This window comes from Perognathus longimembris, chromosome 16 (genome assembly GCF_023159225.1).
Source record: "Perognathus longimembris pacificus isolate PPM17 chromosome 16, ASM2315922v1, whole genome shotgun sequence".
Classification (NCBI taxonomy): domain Eukaryota; kingdom Metazoa; phylum Chordata; class Mammalia; order Rodentia; family Heteromyidae; genus Perognathus; species Perognathus longimembris.
In genome coordinates, this window is record NC_063176.1 from 31394411 (window position 1) to 31420430 (window position 26020).

Here is a 26020-nt window from a genome sequence, read left to right on the forward strand (position 1 = left end):
TTTCCTAGTTCCAATACCAGTATACACGGTTTCCAATATACTCAGATAAGATTACAGAGATAGTGTAGGTACAACCACAGGAAGGTGATACAAGAACATCATCAATAATAGAAGCTACAGATACACATGGGACATTGAAAGTAGTTACAACTGTGATATAACAATTGTCTCCATAACATGGAGTTCATTTCACTTAGCATCATCTTAGGTGTTCATAAGGGTATAGCTATTGGGCCTTGTGATGCTCTGCTATGACTTGCCTAAACCTGTACTAATTATACCCAATAAGGGAGACCATAGAGTCCATGTTTCTTTGGAAGGACTTGGAAAACACTTGTTTTTTTGAATGTAGAACTTAAATAATCAGACCAAAGCAAAGGTGATTAATAGGATTGAGGAAGAAGATAGGTATGGAGATCTATAATAGACTGTAGCTATTTATGATTTATCCTAAGTAACTTAAAACAGGGAGCAGATATGAGCCTAAGGCATTGGAAGCTCAGAATCCTATAGGTAGGTATGAAGAGCCAAATGATAATCATCTATACATCTCATTACAAATTCCTATTTTTATTCCAAGTGCTATACAAAGTGCTTGTAGGCATTATAGAAAATGGTTCTTGAAAAAGGTTATTCATATCAGAGGTTCCATATCCCTGATAGAATGGGACAGAATACATTCAGCATTACACAGAAGATGCTTCCAAGCCCAGCATTCACTTTTCTTTTGTTGAAAGCCACCTATAAGGAAGCAGTAGTTTGGTAAACAATCAACCTAATCAATTTAGAGGTGCTAAATTATACTGTTTACCACTTGATGGTTTAGAAGACAATAAATGGTTTCTTGTATGTTTGCCTTGCAAAGGCCAAACCACATATTGGCAGATGCATTTACATGGCAAGGTTGAAATAGAAAATGGAGTGACATTTCAGCCAAACACATTCTGTTTAGTTAAGCTGCTATTGATGTTTGTCCTAGAGACTTTCAATCTAATTTTACCTTCATGAAAGAAACCATAGCTCCTTCACATCCACATTGATGACTTACTGGAAGAATTTCTTTTGATTAAAAACTGATCAGTTTTAATTTCAAGCAAGCAAGCTTTTCTTGTTTTTGCTTTCCTTTGTAATTTTCATTTCCTGATGAGGCAATACATTGTTACATCCTAGACCCTCCAAGATTGGATGCCTGGAGTTAAGAGAAAACTAAGCTACCCAGAAACCTAAACTAACGCTTACAAACTTTGTAACAGAAAGTGTCTATGATGCAAAGATGTTAATAGATGGGTAAAAGTTAAGGTAAAATGCAGAATTTTTAGAGAGCAGAAGCAGTAAAGGTAAATAGGGGTAATTATGATTACAAAATCTAAGATTGCCAGGATAGAAATGGCAGTTTCAAAGGAGAGGTAAAACAGCTATTTGTAGGCACTGATGTGGGACAAGACCAAGAGTCTTGGCAAGGGAATGGGTAACTGGGAGTGTGATAAAGCGACATTGTTACAGTTGATGTGACCAATCCCCATCCAAGGGACAGCTTTGAATGGTGGTTATTCTGCCTAGGTGGGCCTCTACTTCCAGGTTTTGAAGGTGAAGAGTTTTTGTTGGTTTGTTTGTTTTGGTCATGTGGCTCAGACTCAGGGGCTCCGTGCTGTCCCTGAGCTTTTTCATTCAAGTCTAGCACTCGACCACTTTGAACCATTCCTCGTTTTCAAGTGGGTAACTGGAGATAAAGAGTCTCACAGACTTTGCTCACTGGGATGGCTTTGAACTGTGATCCCCAGTTCTTAGCCACCTGAGTCGCTAGGATTACAGGCATGAGCCTGTGGAAGGCTTTGATGTCCACTCTCTAATTACATCCTGAGAGTTGGTGAGAATGAAGAAACATATGTTCATTCATGTTTTTATTCATGTTTCATAAAAATACTGATACATTTTAATAGATATAGTATCTTTCAGAAAAAGAAGACATTAAGGAAAACTTCAAGTTACCACAAATTAAAAGTAAATAAAGAAAGTTGACCTGCCTTATCCTTATTTTTGTATGTCTATGAAGGCATATGTGTAGTGACAGTCTTCAAGCTAAAGTCTGATATATGCAGCAAGAAGTATAGGTCAGTGTCACCGCACATCTTAAATAACCTGCTTTACAGAATGGAGGACATTATCAGGGCCTGGGTTTCAAGTCTCCATTAAATCACTGACAATCCATCAATTATAAGACTAATGCTCTCCTAGATTCATCTAATGCTGTATTTGTTCTGATGAGCTTCAAAAGGCTCATTGGAAATAGGCTAATCTAGCCTTTTTCCTCACCTTTCCTTTGTGAAAGCACACTATCAATCAAGACATTTGTGTAGCAGTTTACCAGAGGAGGTCAGGGTAGCCTATTGTTCATGAATATCTGATCATTTCAAATGCTCTATTACATATAATCTTCTATTACAGACAGTATTCAAGTGAATTCTCTGATTTTTCCATAAGTCTGGTCATCTTTTGAATTGCTAATATCAACAGAAGTACAAAATGACCTTATTTATTATGATGGAAAGAACATTGTGATGAGAAAATCCTTCTAGAAATGAAAATCTAGATATTCTCTGATTTTTACTAAATTGGACTATATCTATGGTACATGTACAAAGGGGATGCAGAGTAGAATATGTCAGTGAATAAGCACCCTAGAAATACTTTCTCAATGTCCACATTTTAAAGTAAGAAACGGAACATCATGGAAATGAGTGACACACTAAATCACTAGGGCAAGTACCTAGCCCATTACATGTGAAGCTGCAGCAATTTTCACCCAAATGGCAGAGAATGGCATTGTGAGAAAGTTATTCTTTTGTTACTTGTTATTCAATACTTCTGCTTTACATCTCACAGAAATCCTGGGTATGAAGCCAGTACAATTTTTTTAACACCTTTATAACATCTTTTGATCTCTGATTTTAACAGAGCTGGCAAATCAGAGGCATGGCAGACAAATGACTTTAACTAGAATTTAATGACATTTTAAAATTAATTTTTAAAGTTGCTGGCACTTTCCAAAGTAATATCTGTTTTGCATTTATAAAGGACCTGTAAAAATAATTGAATTTTGCTAATAAAATAAAGTTGACACCACCATGTCGTACAGCTCAGGAGACTCAGCAACTGCAAAGATCAAACAGGTGGGGTTCGATTACAAAAATTAGAACTCTAATTTTAAAAATTCTCCCATTGGTGTGAATTTTTTTTTTGCATTATCTGAAGTTATTTACACTTGGATAACAATTGTATTAAATGCACAATGCAATATTCCCACCTCTTTTTTACAGTGAAGGGAAGTAAATTCAAGGGAAACTAACTTGATTAACAATCACAAAGAAATAACAGAGGTGTGAGAAAAGTTGAATTAATTTTCTTCAGCCTTGTCACTACTTTATCTAGGAGGTCTTTTGCCCCATCAATCCTTGAACAACACCCCTTCATACTGTATATGAAAAAAAATTCAGGACTCGGCCAAGGGTGGGCGCCGCCGCGGGTTTCGGCCTTTGGGGGCTTTGGCGGAGTGCGGGTGGGCTCCACGCCGCCGCCGCCGTGTCCTATGGGCAGGATCCGCCTGCAAGGCCCGCGATCAACTGGAAAGATGTCCCTGTGTGATGACCTGGGAGTGGAGACAGTGACTCCAGAACAGAAGGCTGGTCCCCAAACTTCAAACTCCTGCAGTCTCAGCTGCAAGTGAAGAAGGCGGCCCTCACTCAAGGGAAGCACAGTCCTTGCCTGGTCATTGACCTGAAGAGGGGAGGGAGGTTCCTCAGAAGACCGGCAGAAGATGGACACGCCAGCCACCGCATGTGGCGGCTGGACCTCAGGGTCCTGTTCCCAGTGAGTTTTCTGCAGGGGAAGTTCTCATTCCCTGAGCTGACGAATATGACCCCAAGTTTCCTAACGACTACGAGAGAGTCGTGAAGCACCCGAGGGAAGAGCTGCAGAGGCAGCATGAGCTGGAACAACAGAAGGAAATAGAAGAGAGGGAAACTCGGCATAAAGACAGACATGAAGCCAGTGGGTATTCAAGGCAGCCAGATCCAGATTCTGATGAAGATGAAGATTGTGAGTGCTAGGGAAGAAAAAGAGGTATGGGTGGAGCTGCAATTGCCCCACCTCCATTCCCTTCTCTTGTGGAGTAGACAAGAAGTTACCCAGAGATTTTCCTTACGAAGAGGATTCGAGGCCTCAGCCACAGTCTTCCAAAGCTGCTATTCCCTGGCCTGTGTAGAAAGAACCCGACAGGGCTAGGTCTCCGACCAGCCCAGCAACTCCTTCCTTGCCAACATTAGGGTTGGGGCGGGGGGGGGTGCACAGTGGCACACAAGAGCATGCAGAGGTACGGCTTCCGGGAAGGCCAGCGGCTGGGAAAGCACGAGCAGGGGCTGAGCACCGCCTTGTCTATGGAAAAGACCAGCAAAAGGGGCGGCAAGATCATCGTGGGCGAGGCCCCTGAGAAGGGCGAGGCTCAGGATGCATCCAAGAAGTCGGATTCAAATCCATTAACAGATCCATTATGTGCCCTACTAAGGTGGTTCTGCTGCGGAACGGGGTCGGTGCAGGAGAACTAGATGAAGATTTGGAAGTCGAAACCAAGGAATAATGTGAAAAATATGGCAAAGTTGGAAAATGTGTGTTAATTGAAATTCCTGGTGTCCCCGATGATGAAGCAGTTCGAATATTTTTAGAACTTAAGAGAGTTGAACCAGCAATCAAAGCTGTTGTTGATTTGAATGTCAGATACTTTGGTGGAAGAGTAGTAAAAGCATGTTTCTACAACTTGGATAATTTCAGGGTATTGGATTTGGCCGAAAAAGTTTAATTTTTCAGAACTACAACCATTCCTGATGATCCTTGAATAAGCTACTGACTGGGCAGGGAGAAAGGCATTGGCTCAGCGGCTGCTGGGCACTGAGACTCTTGGAGGACTTGGAAGGGATATGTTGATTGATCCTTTCTTTATTTTGTGGTTTGTTTAATATACTATAAAATCCTTTAAAAAAATCTGTGTGCCTCTGGTTGTTTTTTGGGGGAGGTCTGGTTGTTTTTTTTAATTGCTACTTTCTAATGACAAGTTTTGCTGAGATTTCATGATAATTTTCAAGTGTTTCAGTGATGTGGCATGTCTTGCACTAAAAACATCTCTAGGAATTTTTGTTTCGGGGCAACGTGGAATTTGTATTTACTTATCCTTTTCTTCTTTTCTCATTTTAATAAAGTCTACAAGTACTAAAAAAAATTCTCAGAGAGTGGATATCTTATATAATGCTTTGAGAATAAAAAGACTGAAATGGGAAGGAATAGATGGGAAAGAGGGACAATGATGGAAGGGATGGCCCTAAAGAAGATGTATCATGGTGGGCACTGGTGGCTCATACCTGTAATCCAAGCTACCCAGGGGTCTGAGATATGAAGATTGAGGTTAAAAGCCAACATGGGCAGGAAAGTCCCTAAGATTTGTATCTCTAATTAAAAACCAGAAAGCCAGATGTTGAATTGTGTTTTAATGGGCTAGTCTTGAGCTAAAAAGGTCAGGGACAGTGCCTAGGCCCTGAGTTCAAGCCTCAGTAATGGACCTAAAACAAGGAGATGTATTTTATAGTGTTTTATACATAAATATACATGTTAAATTGTAACTCCTGTGTACAACTATTTGAAAATAACTACATGCATATATATAAAGTTATATATATTTATAAAACATACATAAACTTAAACATGTTATGAAGAAACAATATGAAAATCTCCACATTTGACATTTCAGCAATTCAGAAAATATTTATCACCAACATCTGTGTTAAGGTTGTATAAAATATTTTAGTATGGGTTCTCTTATTCAGTCTTCCAAACAGCCAACTGCATTAGGGTTATGTTAGTTTTTTCTAGAAAGAAACTGAGGCTCTCAAACTGAGTGACAAAGTTGAAATCTCTTGGACAGGCCCTCAGAATTTGCATAAACAAACTTCTGTTACTGTATCCTCAATCATTTAGGATGGGAAGAAGTGATTTAACGCTTATGGCTGATCCTTTAAATTCGCTAGGTCTTAGTTTGGGACAGCTACTCAAGAGGTAAAAAAAGGTTTCATTTTGTCATTTTAAGCTGGGATTATTTTTAATTCACCATATTCCATTTTTCAGGATCACTATTCATTGTAAAATGTAATCTTACAGGATTAGTATTAAATCCCCTTCTTTTTCATTGTAGCGTCTGGATACTGTTCAAAAGATGGAAGTCCATCCACCTGAATCATTGGTCTTGCATGTTGAGTAGCTTCCATAATACAAAGTATATCTGGAGTTATTTGGTAAAACAAACAAACAAACAAACAAAAAACACCCCAGAGAACTAAACACATTCTACTGGTTTTTACCCACAAACATGTCAGTACCATTAGAGAGGTACCATTAGAGAGGCTCTCTTTTCTTAGCCAAGACATCTTCTCTCCCATCAGACTAGAGGGTTGTAGTTTATTATTAAAGAATTTGCCATTTGAAGGCCTGATTAGGGAGAACATGAGTTGTCTAGAATAGATTACACAGCAGTGTGTGCCAATGTGTTCATTTATCACAATATATGGCATTTCTATGACACTTCATATTTCATACTTACTCACTGCTCTCTCACTATCCTAACTCCTACATTTCAAAACTGATGGAATGGTATTATTAGTCCCATTTCACACAAGAAGAGCAGGAAGTGAATGTCATTTTCAGTGTAGACAGAGCTAATTAGTAACATTTAGGACAGCACAGTACTCTTTCTTGAGTAGCCAAGGCTATTTTCTATGCTAATTTCTAGAAAGTAGTGGCCTGAAGGAACAGGGATGTAGACCTTTTGGATGTAAAAGATGAGTAGGAAGAAAAAAGTCTAAGGAACAGGTCATTGCCAATGGATGAGAAGTTATTACTATTTTCACTTTTATATCCTAAATATTGATGTACCCAGAAGTGAAGACTGGAGGAATACAGGAATGTTAGGGCTGAAAGATGTCCTCTGGCTAATAATAGGTTTTATTTTTATTTGACTGATGATCAAAATGAGTAGAAAAGGTAGGAAGGCAAATGAGATGATACCCATAAAGTGATGGACAGAGCTAAAGTAAAAATCAGGCTTCCTGTTTTTATATGCCATCTTGCTACATCATTTAAGGATAGTATCTCAGAACTAAGCTAGGAATTTTCTTTCTCTGAAGTGGTGGTCATTTATGATGTGGATGTGGCAGTTTGGTATTAAGGAGTACCATAGGGAATCAGTTAGATTGAGAGGAAAGTGGGAAGGGCAAACAAGAGTTAAGGAATAACCTCTACCTATTCTTAGCCATTTATCTGTTATTTTTTTTCCTGAATGCAGAATGCAGCAATATCTCTAATTGTTTATAAAAACATGTGCCCTTGAGGCTTTTGAAAAAGCATCTTGCAGGTCCTTGTTGAGCTAATTTTTATCAAAGAGGGGGAAATGGAGCAAAGTATTTCCTCTGGTTTTCCTGAAACTGTATTTAAAAGGGTGTGATGTTCTGTAGGCAAACTCTCCCTTGAGTGATTGTGTTTTTCTTAGCATGACTGAGAGAACGTGAAATATTTTTAGGTAATGTTTTGACAGGATATACTTAGCAACTTGTAAATATTAGAAAACTTGCTGATTGTACATTATACTCAAAATATATTTATCTCCTACAGGCATTTTTAAAGAACACAATACAGATGACATAAAATACAAGGAAGCTCTTCTATGGCTATTTCAGGTCTTCACTGTAGTTATTTCTGTCCAATGTTTCCGGTAGAGTCTAAATCATGCATAAAGTCTCTTAGGAGAATTTGTGACTTAACGTTTTTAAAAAACAAGTCTATTTGAATAGAAATTTATTTCCTTTTAAGCTAGGGAAGCAAATGGGAACTTTCCCCATATTTCCACACATTAAATCAAGGTTCACTGAGGCCCATGAAAATATATACTGACTTTTGAGATCCAAGTCCATTGCAATTTCTGTTTGAGTTGCATTGGAACTCCACTATTATGAAATAAATCTTTGCCATGCAAGTTTTGTCAGTAATGGAGGTTAATGTAAAATGGAGGAAATAAGCTGTGGAGTTTAGAGAGAAAGAAGCAAAACTAAGTACAGATTTTGATGACTGAAGTTGGTAATGTTATAGTGAGATAATTTTATTGCCTACAGGGGACGTGCTTAACTCATAATTCAGTCTCAAGCACGGTATTCTAGCCAAGGACAAAAGAGAAAGAAAAATTGTCTTCAATGGGACTCCTAAGAAGCAGAGGGGAGTGTGGGACCAAAGGAGAGGGATGGAAGAATAAAAGGAGGAAGGGGAGAATGCTGTTAAGGATTCATTGTATGTACCACAGAATTGAGAAGTATAAGGGGAGGGGTGGGTCAAAGGAGGTGAAGATGTTGAAGGGATGACACATAGCAAGAAGCATTGTACACATAAGCTGCTTTGTTTAATGGCAACAAAAGCAATACTTAACATTAAGATAAATAAGGGAAGGGGTATGTTGGGAGTGGTGGGTGAGAAGGTTGAAAGGGGTGACTTTGATTAAGATGTACTGCATTTATAAACTGCTTCAGTGAATGGCAACTTCCTTGTACAACTGCTTAAAGATAATAAAAATAGTCAAAAAAAAAACCCCAAAACAAAACAGAGAAGTGTGGGTTTGGTAGAAAAATAGCTGAGCATGTGTATTATCTCTGGTAGAAAAGTGATTTTTAGCCTATCGGCAGGGTAACCCTCAGATACAAATTGTGTCACAGTACCACCGTCAGGCCAGGTGGTTGCTTGTATTATGTCATTGAATTCTGGTTCCTGAAAATATACCCAGTGATCCAAAGGCAAGTCTCAGTGTGAGAGCATTCCCACTAACTACTCATTGTAACTTTGGAATGAGATCACCAGACCCTGAAAGGAGTTTGGGCTAGCCACCAAACATCCAGACTAGGGCTAGAAAACTTCACCAAATATAGGAAGGATACAAAAAGGGAGTGTCCAGCAATCCATATCTAAATGAACTGAGAGAACTCTTGCTTAACCAGAGTATATATCCAAGGGTCCTCCAACTCCAGGTCTGATTATGAGACAGAACAGTTGTTACCTCCAGCAAGTGGGTCAACAGGTTGAATTTTATGAGGAGCTGAAATAACAAGGTCAGATGGGGTGATGGGGAGACAGTAGAGACCAGGTCTGTGAAACCAAAACCTCTTGTCAAATGGTATTTCCCACAGGTTTGGATCAGCGACCCTACACTATGTAACTAAAACCAAACAACTACTCAACATATAAAGGTCAAAAATTGACCTCTCAGTGGATCACAATAGCTCAAAAGCTATGTATGTACGTTCAAATAAGACTATTGTCGACATACTGTCCATTGTAGACATTACATTTAAAGACCTAGGTGAATTTTCTTTGGTGTAGGCCAGGTGGCTATTGTATATGTTCTTGGTACATTGTGTATTGTATATATGTCTACCTGACCTAGGGAAGGGAAAGAAAAACACGGTGTAAGATAACACAAGAAATGTACATACTGCCCTATTATGTAACTGTACCCCTTTTTCACAACACCTTGTCAAAAAAAATTTTGTTTAATAAATAAATAAATTTTTAAAAAAAGAAATAACAAGGTCAGAGGGTAGCCCTGAAGAGAAGACTTCTGATTAGGTCTAGGATGTGGTGAGGGTCCTGGTCAATATTGCAGCATCTGTCAAAGGAGGCAATTACTTCCACATGGGAGTTGCAGTGCACACCCTGGAATGAGATGAAGGCTTCAGCTGACTGGACAAATAGAGTGGAGGTTAAGGCGAGTTTATGGCTTTGAAACACATGTTAGGTTTCTTCATGCACACAAGGATTATACAAATGAAATTTAATTCTGCATCCACTAGTATGTTTTCATTTGCAGCTAGACTTTATGTCCACATTTGAATTGATCTGAGAAGGCTCCAAGTGGAGTCTAGGTTGCCAGGTCTTGGTGATTCCTAATTTTTTGGGTGTGGGAGGAATCCACAACTGAGCTTGGCTTACTCCACAGGTCTTCTCCAGACGGCTTGAGAGATCACAATCATGTTTCAGTTTAAACTGTCATAAAATCTAGGGTGGGGGAATGGGAAATCAAGAGTGCAGAGAAAATGTAGAGCAGAGGTGACTGAAGAGTTAAAACAACAACACTCAAACATTCCCAAAAATTCCACCCAAATATTCACTTCTTTTGTCTGGAAGGCCATGGCTGGAAAAGGGGGTGTGGGGCAGCAAATGCCCTCCTCCATAGTCTGGAAGCTAATCTATTTGGACAGGTTTCTGATGACCCTGATGAGGGCACCATTTTCATCTTTCAGCCTCCAGTTATCAGATTTCAGAAAGAGCCAGCCAAAGCCATCACACTCAGAAATAGGAACAATTTAGCTCAGCATGGAAGATTTTCTAGGTTGGAATCTGGGGGTAGTAATCCCATAACCAGAGACTCTTATTAGGCCTCTGCAAGAAAGGACCCATTGGGAAGTGGGAGAGGCCAGGCTGTATGGAAGAGGACCACAAGGGGACTCTATACACGACGATAAGAGTGCCCTCACCGAAAACCAAAAACACAAAACTTCAGGATAGCTAGAGCTATCAGATATCAAAATCCAAGCTTGAGGAGATGGCCCAGCAGAAACAAGAGAAGACCTCTGACCCACCATCAGTGTTGGAGATGGAGAAACTGGAGAGGCGACCCTGGAGCAGAAAATGGAAATTGTCAGAAATGGAGGAAGAGAGGAAGGTGTGAAAACAGCTGAAATCTGACTCCTAAATTTTTGTAAAATGATATGACGTAGAACTCCTAACCAAAATATTCTCAAATATCTACTGCTAGTAGAGTTCTGCTAATACTTGGAATTTCTTCTTTTCCCTGTCTTTTCTCCTTCTCCTTCTACTACTTTTCCCTAATATTTGTTTAACTCCACCTTCGTGTGTCAAGTACTATTTTATGTTGAACTCCCCTGCTACCAAAATTGGCATTAAAAATCTAACTGCTGGGCTGGGGATATAGCCTAGTGGCAAGAGTGCCTGCCTCGGATACACGAGGTCCTAGGTTCGATTCCCCAGCACCACGTATACAGAAAATGGCCAGAAGCGGCGCTGTGGCTCAAGTGGCAGAGTGCTAGCCTTGAGCAGGAAGAAGCCAGGGACAGTGCTCAGGCCCTGAGTCCAAGGCCCAGGACTGGCCAAAAAAAAAAAAAAAAAAAAAAAAAAAGAAAAATCTAACTGCTAATTGATAGAATCAGTTGCATGCCATAAACAAGTTGGTTGCAAACTTCATTCCTTCTTGTGTTATTTTGGCAAAGAAGATTGAACATTTAATTCACTTGTTTGAGTCACTTTTGACAGACAGAAAGGCCAAGAATAGACTGCCTGTTAAACTACAACTCTTATGAACATGGCTCTGCTGGGACTGCAGGCTTGATTTCTAAAAGTATCCCTGAATTACTGTCTGTAACAGCCATCAGATATATGCCTGACATGTGCATCTTCATGATTTGGTTTAAAGTCATTTGCAAATGCTCTTTCAGCTGCCACCTATGAAATTGTCCTTGGGTTGCTTTTTGTTGAGTTAGAGATGACAGGAAAAAAAAAATCACTCTCAGAACTTCCCCTGCTCTCTGATTACAACTGAATTAATTTGGAGTGCTGGTAGCTCCTCAGTGAGACAGAAATGACTTAGATAGCTTCATATTGGCAGTGAAAATCCTCATGGGAGTCATTTTTAATTTTGGAAGGAATTTGTTCTAGAAATAGCTCTTCCTCACGATACCTTGGCAAAGAGAGGAAGGAAATTCCTTCATTTCAGTCACATAGATATTTTAAGTGATTTTTCCCTTACGTACTAAAAGAGTCCTGAGATTTTTCTTTGCAACACATCCACCATTTAGTAACTTTTGGTACCATGTGGAGAAGATAAGGGACTTCAAATTCAATAAACAATTGCAACCTTATTAATTCTTGGTTCTCCCTTCCAATCTTTGTGACAACCATATACTCATATGATAGCTAAAGTTCAAACATCACCTTTCCAGAAGTCTTTTCTTTCTTAATCACTCCTGATTTTAGTATGTTGTACATGCCCTAGTCATAGCAGTCATAATCTTAAAACAAGAGAATTTACTGAGCATTTACTATGCACCAAGAACCATGATGGACACTATATTCCTGATGTCATTATACTTTCACAAGAATTATATAAAATATAATATATATTAAATTTTACTAGAAGTACGGTAGGGCATATTTTGTATAATAATATGTAAATGTTAACTGATATATTGTATAATAAATTACAATGTATAACATCTCAATTTTGCAAGTGAAATTTCCCTGTCTCCTATCTTTCTCTCTAGGCCCTCAGTTCCCTGACTCCTTATTTAGTGCCTCTCAAAAAGATATTTTTTAAAGTGAGGAATGTGAAGCGATCAAATATGAGCCTTACATGCTACCTTACATGCTACTTGTAAAGTATGTAAAAGATCTATTAGTAAAAGCTTCAAAAAAACCCAAAACCTCGCAAATCTCCTTTATATGCCATCTATATTCTTCAGTGATAACTTTGACCATATTCTATATGTTCTCTAATTTGGTTGCTTTTTATACAGGCATTTTTCTTTTTTATTATTTTTATGTACTTGTATAAAGGGTTTTCTATGTAACACTTTATGAATACAATATATCATAATCAGTGTTACCTCTTTCATCCTTCCCCCTCTCTCTCAACCTTACCCATCTTCTCTATTTTCTTACTACATTTTAATACATTTGCTTGTAGCGTATTTTTTCTATGTGAAAAGCATTCCATTGTCCCACTTTTCCAGAAAAACAAGGAGTAAAATACCATTAAAAATCTTTGGAAACAGTAATGCTCTTAATAAGATTTTATAGTGAAAATTATATTTGTCTCAAACAAATTCTGTATTAAATAATCCAATGTTGATTGATATTGATGATAATCATGAAATAATCATGGCCTATATGGTTAATTTGTGCCTTACCCATCAATCCACAATAACCCCTCACCTCAGGATACTCTATGCTATCTGTTTATATTGTGGGTGCTTGAGGACCTTCAAATCTGTTAAAGACCTATATTAAGTCATCTGATTTTAAGATAGGGGGAAAACCCATTCCTTCTCTGTGGTCAAAGATCTCTGGTGACTTAATCAGCTACTATAGATTAGGCTTAAGGTGGACACATCCATTCTCTGACTACCACATTTCAAACTTAATGGTAATTTCAAGACAGAGAATGTGGTTCAGGAGAAAGGCAAAAGTAATTTCTGGAAACAAGAAATTCCTTACAGTATAGATAATAGCCAATATTTCAAACTATTTGATAGGTTTTCAGTCATCCTTAAGTCTCACTTTTACTTTGTTTGATGTCTACTTACTGGGCTTACATCTGGCTTACATCTACTCACTTTCCCATTTATTCCAAGGTTTTATGCCCGTTGAGAGTTCCCACTGGATTATCTAGCAAAGAAATATTTGCTATAACATTAGGTGGCTAGAAAGCCCCACTCAAGATACTTAACTGAAGATATTTCTCCAAATGAATGGGAGAAGCAAGAAAGAACGGTTTCAAGTTGAGGAAAATAAGTGTTTGTCTCAATATGCCTATTGTGAAATACACACATGCTTAACAAGCAGAACTCTAGGCATTGACAGACCTTTGGATGACAATGGAAGAAATCCATCATCTTCTTTCTTTCCTACTCTACTTCATCATCAATATGATTACTTTCCTTAAACCAGCATTATTTTCAAAGGAGACAAGAGGAAAAGAAGTAGGCTAAGTAGTTAAAACCACTACTGTCATCCAGGATCTATATGCAATCTTATTCTGGATACACTTTCCAATCAGCAGTATCATCTGTTTTCAGACTTTCTAACAAGTGACAGGCATCTATAACCTAAAATAAAGAGCTAAGCCATTTCAACTGTGCTAAACAGCAGAAATGTTCAGTAAACACTCAATAATGATGACTTTGTCAGTGGTTAGAATACCATTAACAATGGCAGATAGATTGTAACATTAATCCAAAGTACTGCTGTGTGATTTCTGAATGTATATTTAATTAAATTAGTGACAGAACATAAATTACATTGTTTTCACAAAACCTATCGCAATGAAAAACAGAAATAAACCTACTAAAGTAATCAGTGGTTTGTCCTGTGATACAATACATAACCATGTACTATTGAAATATTCTTCAGAACTAAGAATATTTTCAGAATTCAAAAATTACAACATTGTCTAGTCATTAGGCAAACATACATTTTTAGATAAATACTAAAAGATATTAACAAATATGATATCACATAATGCAATCAGGTGTCATGTAGCTAAATATTAGTGAAGAAAATGGTAGAGTCCTCTTTAGTGCTGCTTATATAGTAAAGACTCCATTGGGAGCCACAGTAGCAAACTGACATCGCCTTTTCCTCTGGTAGGAATGACCTTTAGTAGCTTGAAGAATTGTGACTAAAACATGTTTAGCTTGGATATGTTACCTGCTGTGAGTTATAAAATATTAAACTCAAATGTTTTTCCTTAGATGGTAATACCTGAACAATGTATGTTCCAGAATCATAATCCTTGTGTAATCTCTATGGTAAATGTCATCAGTGCTTAAAATGGTAAAGCCACAGGAAGCCACTATTACTAAGCACTACAGTGTAATAATCATCTTCTTGATTGAATAAATATGCTTGAGAGTCAAGGTTTGTTTGAGAGGCCATGCTTTCAAAGATAAAAATTTTGAAGCTATCTCAAGGGAGTAAAGTAGGTTTTCTTTCTCTCCATGTAAGGTAAGGTTTTGCATTGAATAACTTTTATTTGATTTTTTTTCTTTTTATCTGATGACTAAGAGATTACAATGACTTCATTTCCTCTCCAAATTATAGAGTTTGTCTAGCATAATTTACAATCACATAATAGTTCTCAAAATAATCTAACCTAGCGTCATCACCCCTGTTGCCCTCACACCCAATTAAAATAGAACTGAATTTCAATGCTTTCCTGAAAAATAAAAAAAGGTTATAAGTGCTGTATTTCCATTAGCTGGCTTGTGGATCAGAATTGGAAAAGAGTTTATTGGATGCATTTCTATTAGATGCCTTTCATATGCTTGACACCATTCTAGACATTAGGAATAAATGAGAGAATCAGACAGATACAGTCACTGACCTGTTAGAAGTAACATTTTCTACTGAGGAGAGATAAAGAATTAAAAAAAAAAACTAATATTTCAGGTATTGGTAAGTTGGGGAAAGACTGTAACAATAAGGGAATAAATAAAGCAAATGTGGATGGCGACCCTGTGGGGAGTATTATTTCACTTAGAGTACTCAGAGAGGACTAGCATGAAATTATTACAGCAGAGATTTAAAGGAACGTCTTTCAGTAATTTATGTCAACAGATATTTCAGACTTGCAACAAAAATAGAGTGAAACATCTCAGGGATAGAAAGGAGCCAGGTATGGATGGGGCCTGAGAGCATGCAAGGAGGATGGGGAGAAATAATGAGAAAGGCATTAAAGTCAGCATCCCCACAGCAGATAGGAGGAGCCACGGTTCCCATGACTGTTCACATCCCCCACCTATAGAGGACACCCAAGTCTTACTTGCAAGCTGTGTGAACCACAGAGCCCCAGGATTTCACTAACAGGGGAGGAGGGTCAGAGTGGATCTATCCCCTGCAAAATGAAAGCAAGGCAAACCAGCCAAGAAGCAAAATAGACTGCTGACCATCGCAAGGAAACCAGAGACTGTAGAAAGCCCACCCAAAGAAGGAAAACTCCATTATTTTTTCTCAAACATTTTTTTTAAGCTTTTAGGTTGTTTTTTTTCACTTCTGAAACATTGTTGGATTTTTTTGTTTTCAATTTTTACCTGTTTGTTTTATCAAGGTTTTTTGTTGTTGTTGTTTTGGGTACTTTTGGTTGTTCATTTTTCTGGTTTTTGTCCTTTTTAAATTTTTTTTAACAAATTTTCTCTGTTTTGTGCATCTGACTTCTAGTATTTTTTCTTTATTTCTCTCTTTGCATTCTCTTTCTTTAAAAATTACTTTCCTATGAATAACACCCCCACTCTTTTCTGCTAACTCTCCACTGTCGATCATTTTAACCTTGTTCTGTCTACTGATTCAACTCTTCTCCACATTTCCACATCACTGAAGCTAAACCAAAACTATAACCACCACCCCCATACATTTTACTCTACACTCTTTACTACTCTAACCTACCCTCCTGACTTACTGCCAGGACCTCCAGATTCCATTGACTCCTGGTTATTGGACAGAGGGTATCCCTGCTTAATCTGAGTGAATCAAAGGGGTTCATAGAGAAAGCCAATCCAAAAAGAATTTAATATAAGAACAAGAATTGCTCATAGGGTTGTAAGAGTAAATAAGTAACTACTGAATACAGGGCTCAGGATCGGTTGTTATATTGAAATTGTGCTCTTTAGGAACACCAAATCTAATTTTATATACAGATATACAAGGTATCGGGATATAACTGTGAACTTCTAAGATGTACACAACAGTGCTTGGTAAGGTCTGCTTTGGGTCTTAAACGGTGCTCACAGATGCTTGTAGATTGGCATTCCCAATCCAAATGGGCAGAAGAAACACAAGAAAGATGACAAACAGTGGCATCTTATCTCCAACTCAAAACAAGAAGGAAGCAGAGCAGTCAATCAAAGACATAGAAGAGAACACTCAAAATGCTCTAAAAAGTCTACTGATAAACATGAAAAATGAAAAGTTTGAATCACTTCAGTCAACTACTCTAGAGCATGAGGAGGCAAAGCAAAAATTAATGGAGATTTTCATGGCCTCCACAAATAGAAAGATAAATGAACTCCAAGAGTCAAATGCAAAGATAGCTACCCAGCTAAAAGTTTTGAGAGACAACACTCAAAACCATATCGATGAAGAAAATGAAGTAAAGAAAACCATGCAGGATGTAAGAGATAATTATAGCAAGGACATGGAAATCATCAGGAAAGATCAGTCAGAAGGAAAAGAGATTCAAATTCAAGTAGCTAGCCTACAGTCCTGACAAGCTGAAGCAGAGGAGCGAATCTCTGGAGCTGAAGATTCCCTAGAAACCTTGGAGAAAGACAAAAAATCAATACAAACCCAATCCAATCAACAAAACAGATCATTCCAGGTGCTCCAAGACACAAGCAGGAAGTCCAATTTAAGGATAAGAGGTATTGAGGAAAACCTGGAGAAAGAAGTTAATGGAATAGGCAAGCTATTTAATAGAATATTAGCCAAGAACTTCCCAAATATCCAGAAGGATAGGCCTATCCAGATACAAGAAGCATTTAGAACCCCAAACCGGCCAGACCAGAATAGGTCATCCCACTGACACATTGTGATCAAAACAGGATCAATAGAGTCCAAGGAAAGAAACCCTAAAGCTGTTAGGGAGAAGAAAACAATCACATATAAAGGAAAAGCCATCAGAATTACCCCAGACTCCTCAGCAGAGACCATGAAAGCAAGGAGAGCCTGGATGAGGTATACCAAAGCCTAAATAAAAATATCAACCAACCAAGAATAGTGTACCCAGCTAAACGCTCATTCATAGCAGAAGGTCAAATAAAAGTATTACACAGTAAGGAAAAACTGAAAGAATATATCTCCACAAAACCAGCTTTACAGAAAATCCTTAAAGATGTACTATACAGGGAAAATAATCAAGATCCCAATACAGACAGAGAAATGAACCCTAAATAGTAAACCAGAATATCAGATCAAGAAATGGGAAGACACAGCTTTTAACAAGATAGTGATAATGAAATAAAAAATGATCATCTCTCAATCCTAACTCTCAACATTAATGGACTTAATTCGCCAATCAAATGACATAGGCTCATAAATTGGATCAAAAATCAAGATCCATCTTTCTACTGCCTCCAAGAGACACATCTAGCCAACAAAAGTAAACATCTTCTAAAAGTGAAAGGCTGGAATCAAATCTACCAAGCAAATAGCCCCCATAAGCAGGCTGGAGTTGCAAAACTAGTATCAGACGAAATTGACTTCAAATTAAAAAAGGTAAGAAGAGACAAAGAAGGTTACTACATACTAGCAAAGGGATCTCTCCTAAAGGAGAATATAACCATCCTAAATATCTACACACCAAATACAGGAGCACCCAACTTCATCAAACAAACACTACTGACTCTAAAAACACTTATAGACCCAAACACATTTATAGTTGGGGACTTTAACACTCCACTGTCACCTATGGACAGATCAACATGCCAAAAACTGAACAAAGAAACCACAGAACTAAACAATTGCATAGACAACTAGACTTAACCAACATCTACGGAGTATTCCACCCAGCAACAACAGAATACACCTTCTTTTTGGCAGCACATGGAACATTCTCCAATATAGATCATATCGTAAGGCACAAAGAAAATCTGCACAAATTCAGAAGTATCAAACCATTCCCCGAATTCTCTCAGACCACAATGGAATTAAAGTAGAGCTCAGCTCAAAGAGCCACTGCAGAAAATCCTACAATTCATGGAGACTAAACAACACACTGCTGAACCATCAGTGGTTCATGGAAGAAATTTAAATGGAAATTCAAATGTTCATGGAATTCAATCAAGATGAGGACACAAAGTACCATCTCCTTTGGGACACAGCAAAGGCAGTACTCAGAGGAAAATGTATATCTCTGAGTGCATACACCAAAAAACTGGAGAAACTGCAACTCAATAATTTAAGGAAGCACCTTAATTTCCTTGAAAGAGAACAACAAGCCAAACCCCAAGTCAATAGATGGAAGCAAATAATTAAAATCAAATCAGAATTAAATCAGAGACAAAAAAATTGATAGAATCAACCAAACAAAGAGTTGGTTCTTTGAAAAAATCAACAAGATAGAAAAACCCCTAGCAAACCTGCCAAAAAACGAAGGCAGTACACTAAAATAATCAAGATAAGAGATGAATCAGGTAACATCACCACAGAAATAACCAAAATTCAAAACACAATAAGGGACTACTTTGCAAAACTTTATGCCAACAAATTTGAGAACTTCGAAGAATTGGATGATTTCCTAGAAAAAACTCAACCAGGAGGATTTAAACCTTCTAAACAGCCCCATATCCAGTAATGAAATAGAAACGGCAATAAGTGATCTCCCATCCAAGAAAAGCCCAGATCCAGACGGATTAACTGGAGAATTCTACAAGGCCTTCAAAAGAGAACTCACAACAATATTTCTCAAACTCTTCAATGAAATTGAAAGAGAACGTTCACTACTAGACACATTCTATGAAGTCAGTATAACCCTCATCCCAAAACCAGGCAGGGACTCATTAGGGAAAGAGAACTATAAACCGATTTCCCTGATGAACGTAGATGCAAAAATCTCAACAAAATTCTGGCCAATCAACTTCAATAGGTCATCAAAAAAATCACACACCACGATCAAACTGGATTCATCAGGGATGCAAAGTTGGTTCAATATATGCAAGTCAATTAATGTAATCCACCACATCAACCGGAGCAAGGTAAAGAACCACATGGTTATATCACTGGATGCAGAAAAGGCGTTCGATAAAATCCAGCACCCACTTATGCTAAAAGCCCTGGAAAAACTGGGATTCCAGAGAACGCTCCTAAATATAATCAAGGCCGTTTATGACAAACCAACAGCAAGTATAACTCTAACTGGTGAAAAACTAAAGCCATTCCCTTTAGAATCAGGAGCAAGACAGGAATTTTCACTCCCTCCCCACCTTTTCAACATACTACTAGAATTCCTAGCCAGAGCAGTTAGGCAAGAAGAATATATAAAGGGGATCCAAATAGGAAAAGATGAAGTTAAACTTTTTCTCTTCGCAGATGACATGATGCTGTACCTAAAGAACTTCATTGACTCTACCCCAAGCTACTAGAGCTGATCCAAAACTTTGGCAAAGTTGCAGGATATAAAGTAATCCATCAAAAATCAATGGCATTTCTATATGCTAATGACCCGGATGCCGGCCGAGGCTGAAATCAGGAAAGCAACTCCTTTTGCAATAGCCTCAAAAAACATAAAATACCTAGGAATAACCTTTACCAAAGAAGTGAAAGACCTCTATGATGAGAACTTTAAAAACATGAAAAACGAAATTAAGGCAGAACTAAGGAAATGGAAAAACCTCCCATGCTCCTGGATTGGGAGGATTAATATAACCAAAATGGCAATATTGCCAAAGGCTATATCCAAATTCAATGCAATACCCATTAATATCCCAACACCATTTTTTAATGAAATAGAGGAAGCAATCCAGAAATTCATATGGAACAATAAAAGACCTAGAATAGCAAAAACAATCCCAAGCAGAAAGAACAGTGCTGGAGGAATTACAATACCCAACTTCTAGCTGTATTATAAAGCTATAGTAATAAAAACAGCTTGGTATTGTCACCAGAACAGGCCTGAAGACCAATGGAACAGAATTGAAGACCCAGAAATGAACCCCCAGAACTAAGCCTACTTAATCTTTGATAAAGGTGCTAAAGAAATAGTCTGGAAGAAAGATAGCCTCTTTAACAAATGGTGCTGGCAAAGCTGATTCAACACATGCAACAAACTAAAACTAAATCCTTATATATCCCCCTGCACCAAAATCAATTCCAAATGGATCAGAGACCTTGCAATCAAAACACATACCCTGAAAACACTAAAGGAAGGAGTAGGAGAAACACTTGGGCTCTTTGACACAGGAAGGGACTTCCTTAACAAAGACCCAGAAAGGCTACAAATCAAAGAAAGGTTGGACAACTGGGATTATGTCAAACTGCAGAGCTTCTGCAGGGCAAAAGATATAGCTCTCAAGGTGAACAGAAAGCCCACAGATTGGGAGAAGATGTTTACCCGCCATACAACCGACAAAGGCCTCATATCTAAAATATATACAGAACTAAAAAAATTACATTCCTCCAAAACAAAACCGCAAAGAACCAATAGGAATTATTTTATTTTAAAATTATTTTATTATTTTATTTTAAAAGACAGATTTAAATGATTTCATAAATAAGTCCTGCTTTCTCACACCAATCTCAGTTAAAGATTAATTTTTCTGCCATCTCAAATGTGTCAATAGTTTCTTTCAATGTACAGGGCTTAAGCTAGAGTTCTTCTACCTTTCAGCTTTCATACAATAATCAGTTGTTAATTTTCAAAAGATATTTACGGTGTTTGGCTAATCTTAAGACTAGTAAGCTTCAATTGCATGTGGTCATTTGGAGTTCTCATGTCAAGAGGATTTAAAACAAGAAAATGTCAAGACGTAGCCATTCAGGATTCATTCTATTTGAAAGTATTCGATGAGCTTGTTTTTCTCTTATTTCAAAGTTCTTTGCACAATCTTTTCTTTATCTTTCATGGTTTTATGATGTAAATGTGTGAATGAAACTTTCATGGTGAATGATGAGCTAGCTGTCCTAGTTATCCTGGGAGAACTGAGAAATCATATAGCTTCACCAAAAAGCAGTTTTCTAACCTTTGCCAAAAGGGAAAAGAATGCCACCTGTGGATGCAATTGAGAGTCCACATCAGGCTTGAAGGCAAGACACGTTTATTATGCGAGAAGCATTGTTTTTATTAGGAACAGTTGTTATTGGTTTGTGGTGGCATGGTACTTACTGCTGGTGTGTGGGCTTTAATAAGCCATTTGTCTTTCCAATATCTACTGCCATTTAAAATGTCACCAATTTTTGCCAGCAGTGAGGTAAAACCATGGGAACAGCATTCAAACTGCTACACAGAGTACAAGCCAATTTTTTTTTAACAAATTCATAATTAAAACCCAGTCAAATTTCTCCTTGCACTGCCAAAGTCCTTCCTCTATATTTTCCAATTAAATATCCTTTCTGAAGGAAGCTTCTGTAGATTCTGAATCTGAATCACTAATGTCTTTATAACAACAAGAACTTCTTGTTCTCATACCATTTCAAATACCTTTATCTTATTAATTTTCAAGTACACTCACAGAAGTGATGGGTCTCCTTCATTCCTTCAATAGACATTTTTTGGACACCTACAGCCTATCAAAATGGTTCTGCATTGGGCTGCATGATTGCACAGAGCAATGTTTTTCAGTCTTGGTGCTGCTATTCTACCAGAGAAAAGGAATAATAGGCAAATGAGCCCATTGATAATACAATATTAAGTTGCTAAATGTTATGAAGAAAAATAAGGAAAAGAAAGAGTAATGGATCACACTACTTTAGTTAAAATAGGCAAGAAACACTTCACTAAAAAGGAGAAATTTAAGTAGAGATTCCAATTCAGGCAGAATATCCCAGAAAGGAAAAAAAGTAAAAGCATAGAAAATTCAATTTGAAATGAATGAAGCTGCATATCAAGGCAAGTCAGTTGATCAAAACACTATCAAAACCTTAGGAAGGGGACTAGCTTTGAGTTTAATATTTTTTTCTTAGCAAGTTTCACAATTAGGGATTCTAATCACAATCAGCTATGTTATCTTTCTTTTTCAACCTCGATTACACTTTCCATTTTCTTGCCATGTAGCATTGGAATAGTTAATGATCACTCCAATGTTGGGTCCATAGGAATGCCATTTAGTTTGCGACTTCTTGGATATATTCATGTGGTTTGCACTTACTTTTTGTATAAGCTAGAACTCCCCAGTGTAGGAATCCAAGTATATTCCTACACCATATATTATCTACCATATATTATCTACCATATATTATCTACTAATTGAAGCTAAGCAGGCAGTTATCTAATAAACACCACATATGGTATTGTTAGCTTATTTACATTTATAAATTTGCTGCGATATTTTCTATCTCTCCCTCTCTTCTTCTTCTTTTCTTCTTATACTCATACCACAGCTTGAACTCAGTGCCTTTCACCTTTGCTCAACTTGACTGCTCATGGCTGGTACTTTGCCATTTGAACAATACCTCCAGTCCAGGAGATGGAGACTCATGGACATTCTTGCCCAGGTTGGCTTCAGACTGTGATTCTTTAATATCAGATCCCTGAGCAGTTATTATTATAGGTATGAGTCACTGACACTCAGCTTATTATTTCTTTACTGATCCTGCAATAAACATAAAATTTAAAACATATCTCTTTTAGATTTTCCTACTTCTAAAGAGTCTTTCAAGTTGTATATATTTAAAGTTTATAGCCGCTGTAGGTTCTGACTAGGAAGCATATGTTCAAGGCCAGTATATGTAGGAGTTAAAAATGCTTTATCAAAGTGAACACTGGGAAAAAATGTGGGGATAAGCCTGGGGAATTTCCACAAAGAGAGCTTCAGAGGTATTGTAATGTCTTTGAGTTTTATTCTAAATAAGAGAAGAAATCTAGAATTTTGATAAAGGCAGTAATATATTCTAAATGGTGCTTTAGGACTACTCTCTAGAAGGTAGAAAGTATCAAAACTAGATAGAGACCAGTTGGCTATGTAGTGAATGAGGAAGAAGATGATGAGGGTAGGATTTAGGTAGAGATTATCAGCATGCTAAATTTGTCACATATTGGAATGTACACCTGGCAGCATTTGTTAATAGGTTTGATGTAAATTATGAGATAATTCATAGGTGACTCCAAGATAATTTTATGTAGGAAATTGAGTCAATGTGAAGACTGTGCTTTCATATGCGAAACACAGAGAAAAGAACAAGTTTGGACAAAAGTTAAAATTTCTGTATGTGTGCCATTCCAAGTATTTGCACCTATCTAGTTTGAGACATTAGTAGTGTAGATTTCAGTCATCGACTGCTACTTAAAGGCATGAGGCTCCATAATATTGTGAAGCACTGAGTAAATGAAAATTGTCTAAGAGACATGATTAAGCTTGAGCACACAGTTCCTGCCTACAGGAAAAATTTCCTAATAAGATTTCTATGATAATTTGAAGGCTAATCAAGAAATCTTCTAATTCATATAGAAAAATAGTTAATGTTGCTTTGGGGCAAGAAAACTAAGATGGGGCAAGAAAACTAAGATGCCATACTTTCCTAGCATATGCCTTATTATTCAAATTACATTATATCACAAATTGTTTTAAAATTCATCAGCTAATCTATCTTGTTGAATGCTCACAAATTGGCACTTGAAACATGTATATATAAAACCATCAACTAACATTCTAGATAAGTCAAATTATCAAGAAAAATTCATAGTATCTCTCCAGGTAGAAACAGATTTCCATTGTGTCAGCAAAATAACCACAATAACTTAATCTCTGGCTTGTCAAAGTTGAAAAAAAAGATATTGCTTCAAGCTTGACCTAAAGCATTCACTAGAAATCTGATGAAAACAGTTCAGGACTGGAAAAATCCCTTTGCTAAAATGACCCTGTCTGGTTTCAGCTCCCTTCTTAATGGCATTTGGTATAAATGGCTTACAAGTGCCCTTAATGTGATGCAGTTCAAATGCTATCAGTTGTGTCATATCAGATTGTAAATGGGTTCACTAGGACTTTAGGAGCCAATGGAGTTCAAAATGGTGTAAATGAAAAGGCCTCATAATACTAAATAATGCAATAAGGTTTTCAACAGGAAGACAAATATGACTCTGATATATCTTGGCAGCATTCTATCTGTCTTCATTACAGAATGCAGAACTCAGTGAGGAATGAAAAATAAGAAGGGATATGATGATTTGAGAGCTGAGAGGTGCTAAACTGAAGACTCACGCAATAAATTTACCCAAGGAAAACCTCACCACAAGATGAATCAACCAAAAGCGTTTACAAGAAAACCAAACAGTGCTGAGTATTAGGCGATTGGCTGAGGGGAGCGGGGCAGGGAGGGAACCACTGGTTGATAAATTAGATGTTAAAACAGATCCTCAGAGGAATTACTTTGAAGATGAGATATTTGTCTGCATTGACTTAAATGCTCTCTAAAGTATGAAGCAAAGGCTTTTAGGACTTTGCATTGCTCTCTGGCATGCCTCATTTCTTTTATTTCTCGTAGTAAGTTCCTCCAAACACTGTTTAGATAATCACAGACCATCCATCAGTAGCAGAAAAGCAAGTTGCTTCCTTGGGATTAACTAAGATAGTCCAACTACTCTAGAGTTTGAATCAGCTTCTTTTATCTCTGCCTGACTTTGAAAAGCTTAGATTCAATTATTTTGGTAGACCACTATAAACCAATGATTCAGGATTTTTTGAGAGAAATCACTATATATGTGGTGTGTGTGTGTGTGTGTGTGTGTGTGTGTGTGTGTGTGTGTGTGTGTGTGTGTGTAGTTTGCCTTCATTAACTTCCTTAAAATGGTTAGGATACAGAAAGAAAAGCTCTTTTTTTTTTTCAGGATCAAATTTTGCTTGGAAAAGCTGACACACCAATTGTGCACGTGCAGATTCCCAAGTCAAAGGGAAAATCAATCTCATGTCTTAGCCTTTAGAAAAACAGGAGCCTATAAAGTATTGTCAAATTACTAATAATATGTTTTTAACTAAATGGATTGTACGGCAGTTTTTGTTCATCACAATGATGAACCACAAGATCAAATGTTTATTATAAAAAATCTCTGTGGAATAGGCATTCTTTCATTTTAGAACGGGACATTTGCTTTAAGGAATAAAATGTTTCCCATAGGTAAAAGAATGATTTATACTGTCACAAAACAATGTGATGGAAATATAGAGGTAATTGTTGGGGTCACCACCATATCTTCACCTTGAAGTGCCATCTTTCTTGTACAGTTTTCATGATTCATTCTAAGGCCATTTCCATTCTGAAAATTAATTAAAGCTTCTAAATCCACTAATCCACTAAGATCAGCCTTCCAATCTGCCCCTTGCAGATACAATTTTAGAAGTGTGAGTCTCTGGGGGTACAAAACATGCCATTTACTTCACAGAATGCTATATTGAGTTTATAAGCTATACATGAAATCAAAAGAGTCAATTTCTCAGCATGCTTTCTACCA

General features: G+C 37.4%; 1 protein-coding gene and 1 pseudogene across 1 annotated transcript in view; one reads left to right on the top strand and one right to left on the bottom strand.

The window, feature by feature from the left end:
- Positions 1-26020, bottom strand: part of Gabrb1 (gamma-aminobutyric acid type A receptor subunit beta1) — a 325048-nt gene that overhangs the window by 268544 nt on the left and 30484 nt on the right. The gene's annotated exons all lie outside the window — the stretch shown is intronic.
- Positions 3528-5011, top strand: LOC125364760 (annotated as a pseudogene).